The sequence below is a fragment of the Triticum aestivum genome, chromosome 5A (assembly GCF_018294505.1).
Source record: "Triticum aestivum cultivar Chinese Spring chromosome 5A, IWGSC CS RefSeq v2.1, whole genome shotgun sequence".
Taxonomy (NCBI): Eukaryota; Viridiplantae; Streptophyta; class Magnoliopsida; order Poales; family Poaceae; genus Triticum; species Triticum aestivum.
Window position 1 is genome coordinate 33,111,098 of NC_057806.1, and position 22,559 is coordinate 33,133,656.

The 22,559-nt window shown below is 44.3% G+C and overlaps 1 long non-coding RNA gene and 1 pseudogene across 1 annotated transcript; one reads left to right on the forward strand and one right to left on the reverse strand.

The window, feature by feature from the left end:
• The first annotated feature begins 6,663 nt into the window (after positions 1 to 6,663).
• On the forward strand, positions 6,664 to 7,865 carry LOC123106436 (uncharacterized). The gene is made up of 2 exons (XR_006451336.1): positions 6,664 to 6,984; positions 7,132 to 7,865. It is a non-coding gene; the product is annotated as an uncharacterized lncRNA (long non-coding RNA).
• A 5,231-nt stretch (positions 7,866 to 13,096) lies between these two features.
• LOC123101170 (uncharacterized) lies at positions 13,097 to 17,491 on the reverse strand (annotated as a pseudogene).
• Positions 17,492 to 22,559: the final 5,068 nt, after the last annotated feature.

Consider the following 22,559-nt stretch of genomic DNA (forward strand, 5'->3'; position numbering starts at 1 on the left):
GAAAAACAGCAAATGATGTCAGAACATGTTGGAAATTGATGAGGCCGCTTTGAATGCTGCATACTGAATGCAAAAGAAGTCTAGAGTTCAAATAAGTTTTAAAAAACATTGAAGTGCCCATGCAACAGATGAGTTCTCGCCCGAAACCCTGATACTCCGAAAGAGATTGTCCAGTTTGTACACGAAGTGCGTCTAGTTTTTGTCGTGACCCTCTCTACTCTTTCGCACATGCTATGCGGGTGAAATGATGATACCATGCCAAGTTTCAACATTTTCACCGTTTATTTTGTAGTGATTTTCAATTTCACGGTCATTTAGCTCTCTAAACAATTAGGTAACTGACTGAAAAACAGCAAATGATGTCAGAACATGTTGGAAATTGATGACGTCGTTTTGAATGCTGCATACTGAACACACAAGAAGTCCGGAGTCCAAATAAGTTATTAAAAATAAAAAAGAGGTGCAATGCTGGTTAATTTGCTTCAAGCCTTTCGGAATAGTGTAGACTGCACTGCACATAGCTTAGTGCAATCTATGCTATTCCGAAAGGCTTGAAGCTAATCAACGTGCAGGTGAGCATTGCACCTCTTCGTCATTGTCTCTGCACTCACGGCTTATAAACCGCTCATACTGCCTCTCCCTTGCCAGGTGGGACTAAAAATCAGCTTAATAAGAAACTCTAGTACCGGTTCATGCCATGAACCGGTACTAAAGGTCTTCGTGGGGGCCCCAGCCTGACCACAGCCGCACTGGCCTCATTAGTACCGGTTCGTAGCATGTACCGGTACTAAAGGTTGCCCATGAACCGGTACTAATGATGTCCGCCCACCTAGCCGCTGGAACCGGCACTAATGGTCACATTAGTGCCGACTCAAATTCAAACCAGCACTAATGTGCTTCACATTTGACCCTTTTTCTACTAGTGTCTTGTGTCTTTCAACCTACAAGGTTCTAGTAAGGTTACTTGTTCCTATTTTCTAACGGAGTGTTTTCAACTTTGTTCATCTTCATTGTATTATTTCTTTCAATTTGTTCAACTTCGCAAGGTTCTTTGGTTTCACTCTTTTGGTCAAAGAAGCAACTTAGTTTTACCTCTTCTCTTCCTCTTCCGTTTCTCTCCGGTGCCATCCTTAGATCTCGGGACGAGATCCTCTTGTAGTGGTGGAGTGTTGTGACGCCCCGAGACCGTTGCGCTAGGTATCTTCCAGTTATTCACGGTTGTTGCCTTGTCATTCGTTTGCGTGCTGCATCTTCGCCATGTCATCATGTGCATTGCATCATCATGTTTTCAAAACTTGCATTCGTCGTGGCCTCCCCGTTCCTACCATTGTCCGTTCTGAACCAAGACACACTTGCACGCGCCCGCGACACGTCCGAAATATTATTTTGTAAGTGGCCGGAAAATGTTCTCGGAATGGGTTGAAAGTTGGCATGCGGTCTTATTATAGTGTAGATAGACCGTCTGTCAAATTTCATCGCATTCGGAGTTCGTTTGATGCCCCAACTGATAACTATAGTGACACTATAATCGGTCAAATCGTCGGACGTTTCGGTCTCCGAAAACTGTTGCCGGGCTTTCCCTCTCTTTCCTCCCTAGACCGTCTACATAGTCCACTACCTACCGCCAGGTCCAACCTAATCTCTCTCGTCAGCCCGCGGCCCTCCTCGCGCGCGCGTCCGAAAGCTGTCCTGAACCCGACCCAGACTGTCGCTACCGTTGTGTCCGGATCAGCCCCAAACATCTACAAAACATATCTGTTTTTCTTTTTGGACTCCCTACCTATTTTTTCGCGACCGTACGATTTCGATCGGAGGGACGAGCTAGCTCTTACCAAAAATCCACTGGCTATATATTTGATCTAACCCTAAATTTTAGGCGAGTTGTCCCACTCCCGCATCCACTTCGGGATCCTCCCAGATCGGATCAAACCAATTGACCAGCGCCACATCGCCTCCTCCTCCATCCTCTGTTGCTCCCTTGCTCGACCCCCTGCATCTCGTGCCTTCCCGCGCCGGCAACCGAGTCCCCCACGCAGAGCGATGGATCCGCCAGAGACCCTGCCTCGTGCGCTCGCGCAAGGAGACGAGCGCTCTCCTTCCCGAGCTTTCCTTCTCTCGCGCCTGCTCGCCAGAGTCCTGCTCAGGCCGGACTGCAACCTCCATGGAGCGCCGCCCTGCTCCAGCCGAAGCTCCCTGCAGCCTCGCGCGCCCAAGGCCCCGAGCAGGAGCGTCGTCCTTGTCTCCTCGCGACCTCGAGCATGTCCTCGCTCGCGCCTCCTCTGCTTCCCGAGGCCGAGCCGCTCCGTGCTCGCAACCCTGTGTCGCCTTCTCCCCGTGTTGCCTCGCCGGTCACTGCTGCTACCTCCGGTGAGCCGCCTGATCTCGTTGCCCTCTCCTTTCTCCCTGTCTCTCCTCTCTGAACTCTCTCGCTCTCTGTTTTTCTTCACAGGAACGCATCCTCGACGCCGGTCCTCGTCCACAGCACCTCGGCGCCGCTGCGCTCCGTTTTCAACCCGATCTGGCCGAGATCGGTCCGGCCTGCGTCAGATCCCGGCGTCCCCAGCTTTCCTGTTGTGCCGCCAAGCCCTCATCGCCGGCCTCCCCCGCTTCTGTGTGCGGGGACGACGACCAGCGCCAGTCCCGCTCCTACCTCTGTTCGAGAGGAGGAGACTGCAGCCGCGACGGCCTTCGTTGACCGCTCCCCTCATCCTCTGCCTCCACATGGACCGAGCGGCCTCCCCTGCTCGCGTGGGCTGCGCCCCTCTCCAAGGCCTCAAGGCCCAAGGTGTTGAGCGCCTCATTCCTCTTTTGTGCAGCCCAGTTTTAGATGCGGCCCGTGAATGTTTTTTTTCCAGTCTCTGCGAATTTAACATTATCCAGAAAACTGCATATTTTCAAAAAAACCCTTACTGTTCATGCATTTAATAACTAAAGAACTGTGCATCATATGTAAATAATTTATATATGAAAAATGCTTAGTTTTTCATATAGTTTCATAATATCCAACTTTCATGAATGTTTGAAATGTTTAAAGTGTTTTTTGTTTAAATTTCCCATATTGCCATGTTAAAATGATTTATTTCATATAACTAAATAACCGTAGCTCCAAACTTAACAAACTTTATATGTAAATGGGGTGGAATAATGCCTAGTTTAACATGGTGGCATCACTTTGCATGTTTAATAACTCTAGAATATGGTTTATGGCATGACAGTACCAAATCTAAAATATGCACATGAGGATTCTCCGGACTTGCTGTTTGTTATTCCGGCCTCATTTAAACTTGCCTAGATAGGTAGTTTTCATTTGCTTCACCTCTTGCCATGTTAACCAACATTTAATATTGTTGAGTACCTAACCGGGAGTGAATTAAATAATTAATGTGGTGTTTCGTCAATATGCAACTCGTTGCATATTGAGCTCCACTTAACTTGTAGGATTGTTTGTGCATTTTGTCATGCCATGCTTATGTAAACCGGACATGCATCATACTTGGTTGTGCATCATGCCATGTTATGTGATGGTTGTTTACTATACTGTTTGCTTCTTTCCTGGTTGCTTCTCTCGTTAGCTTCGGTTCCGTTCCGGAGTTGTGAGGATTCTTTCGACTACGTATGTTTGTCTTCTTCATGGACTCGTTCTTCTTCCTTGCGGGATCTCAGGCAAGATGACCATACCATCGAAATCACATCTATCTTTGCTTGCTAGTTGCTCGCTCTATTGATATGTCGTGCTACTTACCACTTGCTTATCATGCCTCCCTATTGCCATGTCAAGCCTCTAACCCACCTTTCCTAGCAAACCGTTGTTTGGCTGTGTTACCGCTTTTGCCCAGCCCCTCTTATAGCATTGCTAGTTTAAGGTGAAGATTAAGTTTGTTCCTTGTTGGAACATGGATATGTTTGGGATATCACAATATCTCTTATTTAATTAATGCATCTATATACTTGGTAAAGGGTGGAAGGTTCGGCCTTATGCCTGGTGTTTTGTTCCGCTCTTGCCGCCCTAGTTTCCGTCATACCAGTGTTATGTTCCTTGATTTTGAGTTCCTTATGCGGTTGGGTGTTATGGAAACCCCTTGACAGTTCGCTTTGAATAAAACTCCTCCAGCAAGGCCCAACCTTGGTTTTACCATTTGCCTCACCTAGCCTTTTTCCCCTGGGTTTCCGGAGCCCGAGGGTCATCTTTATTTTAACCACCCCCCCCCTCCCCCCCTCCCCACGGGCCAGTGCTTCTCTAAGTGTTGGTCCAACCTGAGCGATGTCCGGCGCCACCTGGGCAACCATGGTCTATGCCAACCCGACGTCTGGCTCATCCGGTGTGCCCTGAGAACGAGATATGTGCAACTCCAATTCGGATTTGTCGGCACAGCGGGCGGTCTTGCTGGTCTTGTTTTACCATTGTCGAAATGTCTTGTAACCGGGATTCCGAGACTGATCGGGTCTTCCCGAGAGAAGGAATATCCTTCGTTGATTGTGAGAGCTTGTGATGGGCTAAGTTGGGACACCCCTGCAGGGTTTGAACTTTCGAAAGTCGTGCCCATGGTTATGTGGCAGATGGGAATTTGTTAATGTCCGGTTGTAGAGAACTTGACACTTAACTTAATTAAAATGCAACAACCGCGTGTGTAGCCGTGATGGTCTCTTCTCGGCGGAGTGCGGGAAGTGAACACGGTTCTTGTGTTATGCTTGAACGTAAGTAGTTTCAGGATCACTTATTGATCACTTCTAGCTTCTCGACCGTTGCGTTGCTTCTGTTCTCGCTCTTATTTTCGTAAGTTAGCCACCATATATGCTTAGTGCTTGCTGCAGCTCCACCTCACTACCCTTTCCTACCCATAAGCTTAAATAGTCTTGATCTTGCGGGTGTGGGATTGCTAAGTCCTCGTGACTCACAGATACTTCCAAACAGTTGCAGGTGCCGATGATACCAGTGCAGATGACGCAACCGAGCTCAAGTGGGAGCTCGATGAAGATCTTGATCATTGTTTTGTTTCGTTTCCTGTTGATCAGTAGTGGAGCCCAGTTGGGACGATCGGGGATCTAGCATTTGGGGTTGTCTTCTTTTATTTTGGTTCCGTAATCGGACCTTGATTGTATTCCGGATGATGTATGTTTAACTTGTATTTGTGTGAAGTGGCGATTATAAGCCAACTCTTTATCTCTTTTCTTATTCAGTACATGGGATTGTGTGAAGATTACCCCTCTTGCGACAAACCTACCATGCGGCATGCCTCTAAGTCGTGCCCCGACATATGGGGGATATAGCCGCATTTTGGGTGTTACACCATCTCACTTGGATAAAGCAAATTAACCTAGCTCGGTTGCTCGCTGCCAAGTTTTAGCAGGCAGGCGCGATTGCTTTGCATAGGCTTGTTTTGTTGAGCAGGCATAAGAAAGAGAGATCGATAGACGATGGAGACGCGTTGGTCATTGTCACGAGCCATCATCATCCTTTTTCTGCTTTTGACCTTTTCTCTTTTTGAGACAGAAAACCATGTTGAGCTTTGGAGCCTAACCTCTCGTACCTCCGGGGGAAACCCTAGATCAAGTGATCGGATGTTGGCAGCATTCATGTGTTGTAACCCCCTTTGGGGCGGCATTTTTGGAGGTGCACTCGGCTTCGCGGGACCAGCGGACGGCCTCTTTTGGTGGAGCGGTGCTTCATCCTACACATTGATGGCGACGGATCTTGACGGGGTGGTGTAGTGCAGATTTGGAGTTCGATGTGTGAGGATGGACTCGCACAGGAGGACGACGTTATCTGGCATCATGGTGGCGTCGATGGCAGAGAGACCTGGCACGGTAGGTGCAATAGTACAACTCTGAAGATAGACTCGTGGCAGGTGGCTGCGGCAGCCTTATACCCAGCAGGCGTCCTGGTTGAGGAGTGCGCCGGACTGGTAGGTGCCCCATACCGGGCAGGCGTCCTGGTTGGGACCTCGGGTCTTAGATGTTTAGGTTTGGCTGCGATGTCTGTTTGGTATTAGGCCCAGGCTATCAACGCCCCTTCATCAATTGGATAAGTGTAGCGACAGTTGTTGCTTAGATGGTGACTTTAGTCTTGCTGTTGTATGACTTTGTAAGGCCTTGAGAGAATAATTAATAAAATGGATGCAGAGGTCGGGGGTCATCCTCCTTTTCTAAAAAGAAAAAAAGAAACAAGCCAAAATGTGACAGTGCAGTGACATGCATGCAGTCACTAGCATGGTGCAATGACATACTTCCATGCAATAAACTCCCTCCATTTCTAAATATAAGTCTGTGTAGAGATTCCACTATAGACTACATACGAATGTATATAGATACATTTTAGAGTATAGATTCACTTATTTTGCTCCGTATGTAGTCTATAATGAAATCTTTAAAAAGACTTATATTTAGAAACGGAGGGAGTATACATCAGTTACAGTAACTAGTATACCACTCTAACTATCAGGCACGTAGTTTAACACGAGGCCATCAAGGCCAAAAATAAGTTACTGCTGAATGGATCATCAAAACCCAATATACTTGTACGCAATGTAACTCTAAATTAGGATTGTGCTTTGTACGGCCCGGCTAACGACGTCCAAGTAAAAAAAACACTAGTCAAAAGATGGTATGCTGCTTGAGTACTACTACCTAGTAGAAATCACACTAGTTGAAAAGTTTTTCCTTTGCGGGCACTAGTTGAAAAGTTACTGTGCTCTGTGCGGCTAGAATGAGCTAGGTAGCTACTAGTGGTGGGAGCAATGCAGGCAGGAAGCTTCCCGGTTGTTTCCTCTGCTCATCGATCGTCACTGGCTCACTGCCCTGCCCATGAGATGAGATGAGATGAGATCATCACACCATCATGTTCACAAACCGGAGACTGGACTCGGCTCTCCCTCCCTCGCAATGGATCAGAGGATAGCAGCTGCGTTGCAAGGCTACATAAACAGAGCACCTCCAAGACGCCTTGAGAAGCAAGCACACCAAGCCATAGCCATTCGAGCAGCGACGGTGAGTCCCCTCCCCCTCCATCCCTCCCATCCGAGCAGACGCCTTGAGAAATCTTTCTTCCTCTGCATCTTCTCACTGAAATCTTTCTTCTTGTTTCTCTTGCAAACAGAAAACGGAACAAGGAACTAACCGTGCGATTGCTAGCAGGTAGCAGCTTGGACTTGGAGTTGGATCCACCATGGACGGCAACAAGACCCGTGATCCGCTGCTTGGGACCGTGGCCAAGAAGACCATCCCGGCTGCCGTCCGGCGGGCCAGCGGATGGGCGCTCTTCACCGCCTGCGGCACCCTCGCCTCCTTCGCCTTTGGCCACGCGGTCGCCTACGCACTCGGCCAGCATGTTGGTCTGGGCGCAGTCCTCCTTCTTCCTGCGGTGCGCCCAGTGGACGGACGCGGAGGCCGACGAGGAGAGCGCGCTCTGGTTCGGGATGCTCTGCTGCGCCCTACTCCAGGCTCCCGTGCCGCCGCCGCTGGGTCCGCCGCGCCCTCGCCTACCTCGCGCTCGTGGTCACCATCGTTGGCCACTGCATGTACGTCGTCCACGTCCGCCTCATCCTGGCCGCCGACACAGGATACGTCTCCGCCAGGATCTTGGGCACGGCGGACATGGTCATCTTCGCGGGGGGCGACCTCCTCTGCTTCCTGGGCCTCCTCCTCGGAGGTGACAAGTGATGAGCAGCAGTGCGTAGGCAGCCGATCGATTAGCTGCAGAGGATCATGTCCATGGATCAGTTCGTTCATGAGGTGCTACTGATCAAGTGGTGGAATAAGAAAGTAGAGTATGCATGCATTAATTATGGATCGATAGTGTAGTATTTGTGTAATGTGGGCTATATAATTAGCCTGAGTTGTATGATGTATATATTGGACCTTTTCATTTCCCTGCAGTGCAGTATGATTATCAGGCTTTACATGTTCCGGCTTCGGTATAATTCATGTTGGTGAAACTGTTACTGCTGCTGTTCGGTGCAAGTACAAAATAGTGCACTGATGCTGGTGAAACTGTTACTGCTGTAATGTGGGCTGTATAACCCTTGCTAAATTTAATATCATGAGAAAGCAAATTTATTAATGGCCACTTCGGTGCAAGTACAACACAGTGCACTGGAAAGCACGATAATGTTTATTTTTGGTTCGATAAATGTTTGAAATCCCAATTTTTTTTAGAAAATAAATGCTAAAAAGGTGATTTAATTTCTTAACACACACTAGGCATGTTTGGAACAAGATATGCCTGTGATTCACAAGTTATTAATGGCCCCGGAATTGGCAGTATATACCAGAATTAGCAGACATGATGATATAGAAGCAAAATGCAAATCAGAGCTTGTGTAACATTGCATATAATCAAATAACATAACCTGACTAACAATCAGACACAACTCTAGGAAAACAATCCACTAGTAACTTGACAAAAACTAGCAGGAACACCATGGAATCAAAGTGAGGTAATCTCACGAGTAAATCAAAACCGAAAAGTGAACAACAAGTTGATGGAGCATGTACACAATGATGACCAGAACAAACTCAAGTACACAAAGAACCCATCTCTGAGTTGGTATCTACTTGTACATGTGTCATGTGTGTGTGTTCTGCTGTCTGAAATTCAGAGCTTGAATACAACACTACTCGTATTTGGGACAAGATATGTCTGATTCACAAGTTAATGACCCAAGGAGCATATACGGCAGAATTCGCACTTGTAAACAAGATACATAAGTGATTCAAAAGTTAATGTATAACATGCATGTAAAGAAGGTATATCCGTGATTCAGAAATTAAAGGCGCCAGAACGGGCATATACAGCAGAATTAGCATTTGAAAAACAAGGTATAGAAGCAACATGCAAAGCGGGGCTTGTGTAACATGCATATGTAATCTGAAATATGTTCCTCCGCACCTCCTTTCCTTGTCACCAGAAACACATTCATGTAAGAGAGCGAGATCACAGGCTAACCCTAAGTTTATCTGTGTGTAATTCTACAGAACCTGACTAACCCTAAGTTGCATTGGCACAACTCTAGAAAACAATTCTTGACCAAACACAACTAGGTAACTGCCTAGCAATCTGAAACTTAGCCCAGCAACCAACAGAAACTGCCTGATGAGACACAATACAAGGAAACAAAGTGCGACAACCTTTTTCAGACGAAGGGAGTACCTAGTAAGTTGAAAAAAAAGTAGTAGGAACTATTGATAAACTCTTGAAACTAACTTAGCCCAGCTACCAACATTTCTGTCATAAGCAGGAATTTAACCAAGGTGAGCTCATGAGTCAAAGCCGAAAAGGGAACGAACACAATGATGGGAAGAACAAATTGACGTGCAGATAACCTGCAGATCAAACCCATCACAGGATCATCCAGTACCTTAACAGACCAGTAACAAAATGATCACCCCTAAGTTGACGAGTCCAAACCGAAAGGGGAATACCAAAGACTTTCAGTTAGGAATTTAGCATGATCCTATATGACATTCGCGTTGCATAATCCATGGTGCAAAACACATAAATATGCAGACGGTAAGGATGACCAGAGCAAAAAAACTGAAGTAGAGAAAGATCCTGCAGATCAAACCATCACGAGATCGCCTGCAAACTCAACTTAGTTAGGAGTATATCTTAACAGAACAAGAATGAAACTATAACAGCAGTGAGTTTGGGGCATCCGGTCCTGCGCCTGATCATCAAACTGCACAACATTCCTTGTATATATGCATGCATAGGATGATTCAAGGTACAATTTGGAAGTGAACCGAGCCATCTAAACAGTAACTGATGCATGCAGCAACAAAATTAGCAAGCAAGAACACAAGTTCAGCAAACAGTAGGAACAGAGCAATGACACCAATCTACATCTTAACAGACCACAAACAAGATGATCACCGTAAGTTCATCTTACAATAGTGAACGGAGGGAGTACATCTTAAGACTTAAGAGAAAGAACAAGCACAAAATGATCGCTGCTACAAGTTTGGGGCAACCGTGCCTATGCCTGATCAAACACACGTGCGGTTCAAACTTCGAAAATAATCTTACCAACTGAACAACGGCGACGGCAAGATTCAGAGCAGAAGTTGAAAATAAACGGAGTCATCTTAAACACTAGTAGCGGGTGCATGCAGGAACAAAATTATCACAACCAAGACAAGTAGTAAATGTAAGCAGGAATCTCTGAAGTACATGAATGTAATCTGAAGTATTTTCCTCTCTGCACTTCCATTCCTAGTTTCAAAAAACACATGTAGGCAGCAAGATTGCAGGCTAAAGATCATGATGAGACATTTATCGGTACAGAATTTTACCAAGTAACAGATTGCAGGCTAAAGATCATGATTAAGTAGTTTTTTTTTCAATCTTGAAAAGAAAAATGGTACAGGATTTTACAGAACCTGTAAGTTGCATTTGCACAACTCTAGAAAACTGCTTGACCAGCATGTAAGTTAAAACCAGGAAACTAGTTGCATTTGCATTTTTCAACTAGGAAACTACCTAGTAGGCTGAAAATTTTTAGTCCAGCAACCAACTCTGGAAAACTACTTAATCAGACACAACTCTAGGAAACAGACTACCAAGTAACATGACAGAAACTAGCAGGAACCAATGAACTGATGAAATACTAAACTTAGCTGAGCAACCGATATTCCTGACATACACTGGAATTTAAGTGAGGTAAAGCTCATGAATCAAAACAAGCATATGAAGTTGATCAATCACGTTCACAACGGTGACGATAACAAACTGAAGTATGCACAAAGAAACAGCAGATCAAATCATCACAGGATCATCCATCTACTCCCTCCTTCTGAAAATACTCCCTCCGTCTGAAAATACTTGTCATCAAAATGGATAAAAAAGGATGTATCTAGAACTAAAATACGTCTAGATGCATCTTTCTTTTAGCCATTTTGATGACAAGTATTTCCGGACGGAGGGAGTACATCTTAAGAGAACAGAACGATCACAGTAAGTTCATGACACGAAAGGGGAATATCAAGGATTATGGGTTAGCTTGATCCTGTATGACGATCACACTGCATAATCCATGGCGCAAAACACAGAACAAACTGAGGCACACAAACATTCTGCGGCTCAAACCATCAGAGGATCATCTGCAAACTCAATTTAGTAGTAGCTAGTAGTAGTACTGTACATCTTAACAGGACAAGAACAAAAGTTCATCATGACAAAGTTCACGATGCCAGAATATGGCAGAATTAGCAGTTGTAAACGGGATAATAAAGAAGCAAAAATACAAAGCAGGCTAAAGATCACGATGCCAAGTTCTTTCCAAACATTTTCCCCCGTGCTTTTCTTTCCTCATCTCAGAAAGCACATGCATGTAAGCGAGCGAGATTACAGGCTAAAGACCATGCATCATGACAAGTTCATCAGTGCAGAATTTTACAGAACCTGACTAAAAGTAAATTGCATTTGCACAACTCTAGAAAACAACTCGATCAGCAAGTAAGTAAAAACTACTAGGAAACTAGTTGCATTTGTATTTTTCAACTAGGAAACTACCTAGTATGCTGAAAAACCAACTCTAGAAAACTGCTTAATCAGACACAAGTCTAGGAAACTTGACAAAAACTCTGGAAAACTGCTGAACAACCGACATTTCTGGAATACGACGGAATCAAAGTGAGGTATTCTCACGAGTCAATTAAAACCGGAAAGAAGGGCATAAGCACAACAAGAACTTGATGGATCACGTACACAATGATGACCAGAACAAATTGAAGAACACAAAGAACCCATTTCTGAGTTGGTGTCACGGTATGAATTACTGTAGTTGTACATGATTGTGTGCTCTGAAATTTACAACACTACTGTCTAAAATTTGTCTGAACTCTTCTGTTGTCTGAAATTCAGAGCGAGAATATACAGCAGAATTAGCAGTTGTAAACAAAATATATATGCGATTCAGAAATTAATGGCACCGAAACGGGCATATGCAGCAAAATTCACAGTTGAAAACATGGTATAGAAGCAACGCTGCTGGAAAAAATGCAAAGCAGGGCTTGTGTACATGCATGTACTAATCTGAAACATGTTTCTCTGCATTTAAGAGAGCGAGGTAACAGGATAAATAAAGACCATTCATGATGAGAAGTTTATCAGTGCAGAATTCTACAGAACTGACTAACCTCAAATTGCATTTGCACAACTCTAAGAAATTGCTTGATCAGACACAACTAGGACATTGCCTAGCAACAAACAGAAACTAACTTAGCCCAGCAACCAAGTCTCTGAAAACTGCTTGATGAGACACAATTCTAGGAAACAAACTACCTGGTAACTTTAGTCAGGTTCTGTAGTTGATCAATCATAACTACTGATAAAATCTTGAAACTTAACCCAGCTACCAACATTTCTGTCATAAGCTGGAATTTAACCGAGGTGAGTTCATCAGTCAAAACCAAAATGGCGGGAATATCAAAGAGTTTCAGTAAGGCTGATCCAGTATCTGAATGACATTTATTCTACATGATCGATGGTGCGAAAACAGAGCATGCAGTTGATCAATCATGCATACAATGGTAACCAGAACAAACTGATGTGCAGATAACCTGCATATCAAATCCATCTCACTATCATCCTTAACAGATTAGAAACAAGAGGAACACCGCAAGTTCACGAGCCAAAACCGAAAGGTGAATACAAAAGACTTTCAGTTAGCAATTTAGAATGATCCTATATGACATTTGCGCTGTCTAATCCATGGTGCAAAACACATAATATGCAGATGGTAAGGAAGAGATTAAACCATCAGAAACAAACAAACTGAAGAATATCATAACAGAAGAGATTAAACCATCACAAGATCATCTGGAAACTCAACTTAGTACTGTAAGTATATCATAACAGAAGAATAACCAAATAATCATTGGAGTGAGTTTATGGCATCCGGTCCTGTGCCTGATCATCAAACACACACGCTTTCAAACAGAATCCTAACAACTGAACAACATTCCTTGTATGCATGGATAGGATGATTCAGATTTCAGAGTAAAAATTGGAAGTGAATTGAGCAATGCATCTAAACAGTAACCGATGCATGCAGGAACAAAATTAGCACAAGCAAACAGTGGGAACAGAGCAACGAGAAGATGAATCAAATTGGCACCAAAAATCATTCAAGTCGTACTGGATAAGCTAGGCAACAACCATTCGGTGCCAAAATGTGATCAGAAGTAGAACACAGTACTCATCACGTCGACTGCCCAATCTCTAATCTGAAACTCTATGAACTAAACGAGTGCTCAATCTCTCATCCGAACCTCCATGGCTAGAAACATAACAGAGCAAAACGATCGGGACGACTCACGCTTGCTTCACTCGCCGGGAGAGGTGATCGCTGAGGAGGCGCAGTCGCCGAAGGGCCCCCCGACGCCGCAGGTGCCGTTCGTCTGGTCGGTGGCGGACGCGACGGCGAGGTCGGCGAGGTGGAGGCGGGGGAACGGCACGTAGACGCCGTGGACGGCGATGCGCGAGTTGACCACCACGTCGGGCTCCTTGATGGGTATGTAGTTGATGCGGACGTCGTTGGAGTTGGAGGAGGCCGAGTCGGTGGCGTAGTGCGTGACGACGAGGCTCTGGCCCTCGCCGGCCAGCGTGGGGAGGACCGTGCCAGGGCGGAGGCGGTGGAGGTCGGCGCGCGTGAGGCGGTGGTTGGGGACGATGTGGAAGCGCACCGCCGACACGTAGTCGTGGCCTCCGCCGACGAAGATAGCCGGGTCGTCGAGCGTGAAGAGCGTCAGATTGGCGAACTTCTCGAGCTCGGCGAACTTGACGCGCATGGCGAGCGCCATGAAGCCGTAGCCCCCGTCGCGGAGTCGCGCGCGCCATGGCGTCGCGGATCATGATGCGCACCACGGAGGCGGCGGTGGCAGCGGAGGCTGCGGCGGAGCGGCCGGTGAGGTGGTGGTGGTGCGGGCCGTCGAAGCAGGAGTGCGTGAGCGGGCGCAGGAAGCCGTGGAGGCCGTGGACGACGTAGCGGCCGTCGTTGTAGAGCTCGGGGTGGGACAACTCGACGCCGTCGGCGTAGATCCTGGCGTAGTGGATGCCGAAGGGGCCCCGCTCGGTGGCGACCTTGATGCAGAAGCCGACGGAGGCGGAGGGGATCTTCATGGTGGCGGCCGCGGCGAGGTCGGAGTAGGGGTAGTAGCCCATGGCGATGTGCTGCTGGAGGAGGTGGCGGCGCGAGCACATGGGGCAGGAGGCCTGGAGGAAGGCGTCGGGGGCGGCGAAGACGGTGATGGCCCCGGGCCACCTCGCGAGCGGCGGCGCGCGGGCGAGGAGTGGCGCCTCCGACGCCATCTCGTTGTACCCGAGGGAGCACCGGTGGAAAAAGGGCCTTTGGTCGCGGTTCGCAACTGCCATTAGTCGCGGTTGCGCAACCGCGACCGAACGGGCGCGACTAAAGGCCCCCCCTTTAGTCGCGGTTGCTTAAGAACCGCGACTAAAGGCCCGTCCACGTGGGCGCCAGGTGGCCTTGTGGCTAACCGCGACTAAAGGCCGCCACAGGTTTTTGAATTTTTTTTTTCAAATTTCTGAATTATTTTAACCTCTAGTCTCTAATCACCACCCCTCATCACTTCTCAATTTATTCTTTTATCACCCCTCATCATTCCAAATCATCTAACTTCCCAACCGGTCACCCATCCCTCTCACTACTCCAGCCCAAGCACGCTTAACTTCCGGGTTCTATTCTCCCACGCTCCAAGTCTGCACTTGTTATTTTCCTGACAATAATAAGATGTCAATCCTATTAACCTTCAGGAATTTTGCTTGAGCATGAAGTGACACATTTCACTGTTTGAGTTTGAAACTATTGTTTTAAAAAACAATAATTATTTAGTAACACTAATATTTCTTGAATAATTAGTTTGACCATTGTTTGACCACAGTTTGACCACAGTTGACCACAGTTTGACCAGATTTGACCAAAATTGAAATAATTAAAATAATTATTTAGTAACACTAATATTCTAGAATAATTAGTTTGACCATTGTTTGACCATAGTTTGCCCACTGTTTGAATATTTTTCAATTTTTTCCACTCTAGATCTTACAAGCCCCGTAACTTTTTTTCTATTAGGTTTTTGAGGATTTTGAAAATGTTTAACGGGGTTCTCCCTGTTAAATTTGGATGTAACTTTTCGAGTAGATGATTTTTCATATAAAAAACTTTTTCATCCGAGTTAGTATGCAAAAGTTATGCCCATTTTTACAAATTTCAGAGAGATTTTGCAAATAAAGTCAAAATTCACATTTGCAAATTTTCCCAACAACTAGACCACATATCACATGAGAAACTTATTTTCTTTTATTTTTTTGACATTTCAATTATTTTCTTTTATTTTTTCTCTACGTGCTGCTGCTATTGCTCCTCTGTCGTGCTGCTGTTGATCTTCTGCACTGTGGGAGAACCTGAACCTGAACCCAAGCGCACAGCTGGGTTGAAATTGAACCTGTGCGTCGTGCTCTACGTGTTGCTGGGTGGAGCTCTACGTGCTGCCCGTGCACAGCTAGGTGGAGCTCTACGTGCTGCTGCTATTGCTCCTCTATCGTGCTGCTGTTGATCTTCTGCACTGTGGGAGAACCCGAACCTAAACCCAAGCGCACAGCTGGGTTGAAATTGAACCTGATCTTCTGCTCTCGGGTTCCTCTGCGTCGAACCTGATCTTCTGCCCGTGCTCCTCCGTTTGCACAACTAGGTTCGTCTGCCTGTGCTTCTGCTGCTGATCCAAGTGAAGTCGTGTCGTGCTCGTCTGCACTCTGAAGAAGGTAGTCCATCAGAATACTGCTACCTGAAAGTTAGTGAAATGGTTTACTGTTAACTGAATCATGACAATGCCAATCATGGAGTAAATTCAGTTGCTAACTTAAATTCATGGAGTACATTCATTATACAGAAAATGCTACTAATCATTGTGAACAGAATCATGATGGTTGTTAACTGAAAATTATTGAAGAAACTATTGCTGATCATGGAGTACTTGTGTTGCTTGCTTAATTTGTTGATCTGCTGATGTTGCTTGCTTGCTTAATCTGCTGCTAATTTCAGTTAAACTATAAGTGATGTTGGTTGCTTAATCTGCTGATGTTGCTTGCTTAATGTGCTGATGCAGGGTTAAATTTCAGTTAAACTATTGTAAATGCGTGTAAACAAAAGCTTTTAGTTAAACAAAAGGGAAATTAAGTTACTCCAAGCAATTACTCCATGGTAATCATCACTGATTACAGTTTAATCTTGTTAAATACTCCAAGCAAAATTTACTGCTGCTACTCCAAGAAAATTTCACTACAAAATTACTACAGAAGCTTACTGCTACTGCAAGCAAGATTAACCAAGCAATTGCTCCTGCTTCTACTACAACTTTACCATGTGTGAATTCAATACTTAGTTTGAGAGCAATTTGTACTACTCCTAATTTACTGCTGAAGTTTAGTTTGAATATTTTGATAGCAATCTGTAGCAGCAGGAGATTCATATGCAAATATTTTAACTGAAAAAATCAGTTAATTAACTGAAACTTAACAACAGCAGTACACTACTCCATTTAAGCTACTGGAGCTACTCTAACTACTCCATTTTAAGCTACTGAATCTACTCTAACTACTCCATTTTAAACTACTGAAGCTACTGAAGCCTTTTGCCAAACATGACTGCACTTTAGGATCCAATGCTGGGATTACACCTAACCATCATACTGAGAAAAACATATGTTGATCCAAAACTGGAAGTACTCCTTGTGGATTTGTCTCTTTTAGAAAAACTGGAATGTTCTGTTCATGCCAAATGGTGATATGTACATGTTGCAAGATTAATATAGGATATCCTTTTATTCTGTAGCTATGTTCATTGGGATGGTCATTTTTCTTTCTTTGAAAACGAAACAATGAATAGTCCTTTCTGGAGTAATTTGTGTTACTGAAGAAGTACATATGCTTTTCTTAATTCAGAACTGCACATCATTGTTATCACGAGAGTGGATAACAACAAATACTGTAAAATTTACAAGGAGCTTCAAATATCAGGAGCTTTTATTCACAGTGTACACCAAATTAATTTTCTTGACACTTTTCTACCATAGGCATGGTACTATGAGCAAGTAAAATTCAGCAAAACTACTCTAACTAGAGTAAAATTCTGTTAACTACTCTAACTAGAGAAAATGGCTTATGATTAGAGCAAAGTGTAGAAATGGTGCCATGGCACCTACTTCTAGGTGTGGCTCGATCGACCCTACATAAGAGGTTCCAGTTGAATGAGCTCAACCACATCACAAGCATCGTGATGCCTCACCTCAAGCTAGAGAACAAGCTTGCGAGATTGAAATTTTGTATGTCCATGGTCGATGACAATTCGATCTCAACTTCTCGGGCTATGTTAAAACCAATGACGAATATGGTTCACATAGATGAGAAGTGGTTTGACATGACGAGAGTGAAGAATAGTTACTATGTACTTCCAGGAGAACCTGAACCGAAGCGCACCATGTCAAACACTCACAACATGGGGAAGGTAATGTTCCTAACAGTTGTTGCCAGGCCTCGATATAACAATGAGGGGGAGCTAACATTCGATGGGAAGATCGGCATTTGGGCATTCGTCGAAGAGACTGAGGCGATGCGGACAAGTCAGAACAGAACAAAGGGAACAGAAGTGTTGACATCAGTGAAAGTAACCAGGCCTGTGTGCAGAGATTATCTAATCAATAAGGTTATCCCGGCAATTCAGAATAAGTGGCCTGACAATGATGAGGGAGCAACAATATTCATCCAACAGGATAACGCAAAGCCTCATGTCCTTACCAATGATGTAGCTTTTCGAGAAGCTGTGGAACAAACTGATCTTGACATCTGATTGCTACAACAGCCTCCAAATAGCCCTGAGTTAAATTGTTTGGACCTCTGTTTCCATAACTCTCTCCAGTCTCTAACCGACTGCAGGTCACCTACAAACATCCAGGAACTGGTACAAGGTGTGGAAGAGGAATTCGAGAACTACGATCCCGACAAGTTGCACAGAAGCTTTATCACATTAGAAGCAGTTATGTTTGAAGTTATGAAAGACAAAGGAGGAAATCAATATAAGTTGCCCCACTTGCACAAGGATCGCGTTCAGAATGCTGGAATGGAAATAACCGGTGTATATTGCGACAGTCGGGTAGTTGCTGATACTAGGGCCATTATAGAAGAAATGGAAATTGCAATAGGAAAAGAAAATGAAAGGAAAGAATTAGCTAGAGAAAGGAAAAGAAAGAAAAGTAAAGGGAAGGGAAGGGAAGAAGTGGCCAGAGAAAGGAAAAGAATGTAGTGAAGAGGAGACAAAGAGGCCCTTATGTCATGTAGTCACGTGCTCCTGTGTATGTCTTGTGTAATCTTGTGTCAAGAGGGGACAAAGATGCCCTTATGTATGCCTTGTCTAATCCTTGTATATAAACTCCTTGTTGAAATTTATTGGAATTTGGGTTATTTGGAATTTGAATTATTTGAATTGATTTGGATTAATTTTAGTTATTTGAATTAATTTAAAATATTTGGATTAATTTGAATAATTTGGATTAAAACTGAATTTGTGCTAACTTACTTTGCAATTTGTGCTAACTTACTTAATTATTTGTGCCATAATGTTGGCCATTTTAGAAGTGCACTAATTAAATTTCTAAAATGAAGCTATAGATATACAGTGTTCTGTTCTGACAATAGCTAGGTACTATAGATAGGATAGCTGAAGTTTCAAAACAACTGCTCCACAATCAACTGGTTCTCATCAGAAATGGCACCAAGATTAGAAACTGCAGCTCCTGGCAGTGGCACCATAGGAGGATTCAGTGATGAAGTGCCATACTTTGGTCATGTGCTCTAGTGCATAAGCCACAACCACAAGTGTACATATTTTGAATTATTTGGAATTTTCTGATTTTTTTGAACTTATTTGGATTATCTCCTAATAAAATGTACTCCATGAGCTACAAAACCCTTGCAGGGAAAAATTAGTCCATCTGCTCAAGTAACATGGACATGTCATGCTTGGCAATAGCAGAAGTAACATGGACATGGACCAATATGGTGGCATGGCCACTGACCTATGGCTGGCATCTAGACAGCACACACACATACAACACATTAGATGTACTGTATATTCAACTCAAAATTATTTGAATTATTTGGATTTATTAAAATTATTGGAACTTAAATGACAGGACTAACAAAATTGTGTTTACTGAATTTTGCTTCAGTCAACATTTCTTCAGAGTTTTATTTATTGTTGGTTAGAAAAAGAAGAGCAGCAGCGAGTAGCAGGAAAAGAAGAGCAGCAGCAGAGAGAGGTTCAGAGCAAGGGAAAGGAGCGTTTGATAAGGAGAACTGCAAGATTTGATAGACATAATGTCCTAGTTTTTTTAGTTGGAGTACAGGCTTAACTGATGGTGCCATTCGGAGTACATTTGCTTGCGGTAATACATTCAGTAATTTTAAACTTGTTACTCCATGTGCTTGCTGGAAGCAATGTGCTATAGCGCATGTTGTAGCCCATATGCAATCTATTTGTATTTACTGAACATGTTCTGTTTGAGCCATCTTTCAGACAAAGGAAACTGCATTTGTAATTCATTTGTTTCTGGAATGGTTCATTTCCCTAATTTTTCAGAGAAAGGAAACTGCACACACTCTAAGCAGCAGAAACTGGAGCGATCCTAGCAAGCACCAACAGAGAAAGGCAAAATGCGAGAGAGGCACGAGGAAGGAGCTCACTCACCGCGGCATCGAAGCGCTGGAGGGAGGTCACCGGGAAGTAGCTGCCTTTCTCGAGCAACCTGTGATAAACCAGAACCAAGAAACCTTCTTAAATGGCAGCCAATTTGGGGGCAGTGATAGTTTTTGTCACTGAGATGGAGAATTAGAGATGGGACTCTGTTTGCGAGGCCATGGCGCTGCTCACTGCTCACCGATAAATCGGAGGAGGGTTCGTCCCGAGGCGCAGGGAGCGATGAGGAGGGATCCTTCTCGACGTCCGGCGACGCGGCGGCGGCGACGGTCAGCAAGATGCCGCGGGGATGGCGGTGGTTGGAGCGGAGGCCGAGATGCGGTGTGGCGAGCCCGCGACGAGGCAGGGGCGGCGAGAAGGCCCGCAAGCTCTTGACGTTGGCCGACTGGAGGATCTCGCTGGCGTGTCTGGCAATGTTACTATCCTTTGCCACACTTGTGCTTCAAAGTAGCACCATGATCTTCATAGTAGAGAGTCTCTCATGTTATCACTTTCATATACTAGTGGGAATTTCTCATTATAGAACTTGACTTGTACTTCCTCCAGTCCTTTTTACTCTGCATATTAGAATTCTCTGAAGTCAAACGTCACAAAGTTTGACCGTATTTATATGAAAAAATATCAACATCTGCCATGCTAAAGTTATATAATATGAAACTTTAAGTCACGACACATCTAGTGATATTGATTTCAGATTGTGAATGTTGACACTTTTTTCTACAAAGTTGATCAAACTTTATGAGGCTTGACTTCAGTCAAATCTTATATGCGAACTAAAAAAGATCGGAGGGAGTATATTCTAACAATGGGCCTCCTCAAGTGCCCCAGGTCTTCGTGAGCAAGCAAGTTGGATGCACACCCACTAGTTTCTTTTGTTGAGCTTTCATACATTTATAGCTCTAGTGCATCCGTTGCACGGCAATCCATACTCCTTGCATTAACATCAATCGGTGGGCATCTCCATAGCCCATTGATTAGCCTCGTTGATGTGAGACTTTCTCCTTTTTGTCTTCTCCACATACCCCCCCTCATTATATTCTATTCCACCTATACTGCTATGTCCATGGCTCGCGCTCATATATTGCATGAAAGTTTATAGGTTTGAGATTACTAAAGTATGAAACAATTGCTTGGCTTGTCATCGGGGTTGTGCATGATGAGAGCATTCTTGTGTGACGAAAATGAAACTGACTAAACTATATGATTTTGTAGGGATGAACTTTCTTTGGCCATATTTTGAGAAGACATAATTGCTTAGTTAGTATACTTGAAGTATTATTATTTTTATGTCAATATGAACTTTTGTCTTGAATCTTTCGGATCTGAATATTCATACCAAAATTAAGAAGAATTACATTAAAATTATGCCAAGTAGCACTCCGCATCAAAAATTCTGTTTTTTTTATCATTTACCTACTCGAGGACGAGCATGAATTAAGCTTGGGGATGCTTGATACGTCTCCAACGTATCTATAATTTTTGATTGCTCCATGCTATATTATCTACTGTTTTGGACTATATTGGGCTTTATTTTCCACTTTAATATTATTTTTGGGACTAGCCTATTAACCGGAGGCCCAACCCAGAATTGCTGTTTTTTTTGCCTATTTCAGTGTTTCGGAGAAACAGAATATCAAACGGAGTCCAAACGTAATGAAACCTTCGGAACTCATCAGATAAGATCCAGGAGACTTGGACCCTCCGTGAAAGCCACGAGGCGGTCATGAGGGTGGAGGGCGCCCCCCTAGGGCGCGTCCTCCTGCCTCGTGGGCCCCTCAAAGCTCCACTGACGTACTTCTTCCTCTTATATATACCTACGTACCCCCAAACGATCGGGGACGGAGCCAAAAACCTAATTCCACCGCCGCAACTTTCTGTATCCACGAGATCCCATCTTGGGGCCTATTCTGGAGCTCCGCCGGAGGGGGCATCGGTCACGGAGGGCTTCTACATCATCATCCAAGCCCCTCCGATGAAGTGTGAGTAGTTTACTTCAGACCTACGGGTCCATAGTTAGTAGCTATATGGCTTCTTCTCTCTTTTTGGATATCAATACAATGTTCTCCCCCTCTCTTGTGGAGATCTATTCGATGTAATATTATTTTTGCGGTGTGTTTGTTGAGACCGATGAATTGTGGGTTTATGATCCAGTCTATCTATGAATAATATTTGAATCTTCTCTGAATTCTTTTATGTATGATTGGTTATCTTTGCAAGTCTCTTCAAATTATCAGTTTGGTTTGGCCTACTAGATTGGTTGTTCTTGCCATGGGAGAAGTGCTTAGCTTTGGGTTTGATCTTGCGGTGTCCTTTCCCAGTGACAGAAGGGGCAGCAAGGCACATATTGTATTGTTGCCATCGAGGATAACAAGATGGGGTTTTTATCATATTGCATGAAACTATCCCTCTACATCATGTCATCTTGCTTAAGGCGTTACTCTGTTTTTAACTTAATACTCTAGATGCATGCTGGATAGTGGTCGATGAGTGGAGTAATAGTAGTAGATGCAGGCAGGAGTCGGTCTACTTGTCTCGGACGTGATGCCTATATACATGATAATACCTAGATATTCTCATAACTATGCTCAATTCTGTCAATTGCTCAACAGTAATTTGTTCACCCACCGTAGAATACTTATGCTCTTGAGAGAAGCCACTAGTGAAACCTATGGCCCTCGGGTCTCTTTCTCATCATATTAATCTCCATCACTTTATTATTGCTTTGCTTTTACTTTGCCTTTTACTTTTTACTTTGCATCTCTATACCAAAAATACCAAAAATATTATTTATCATCT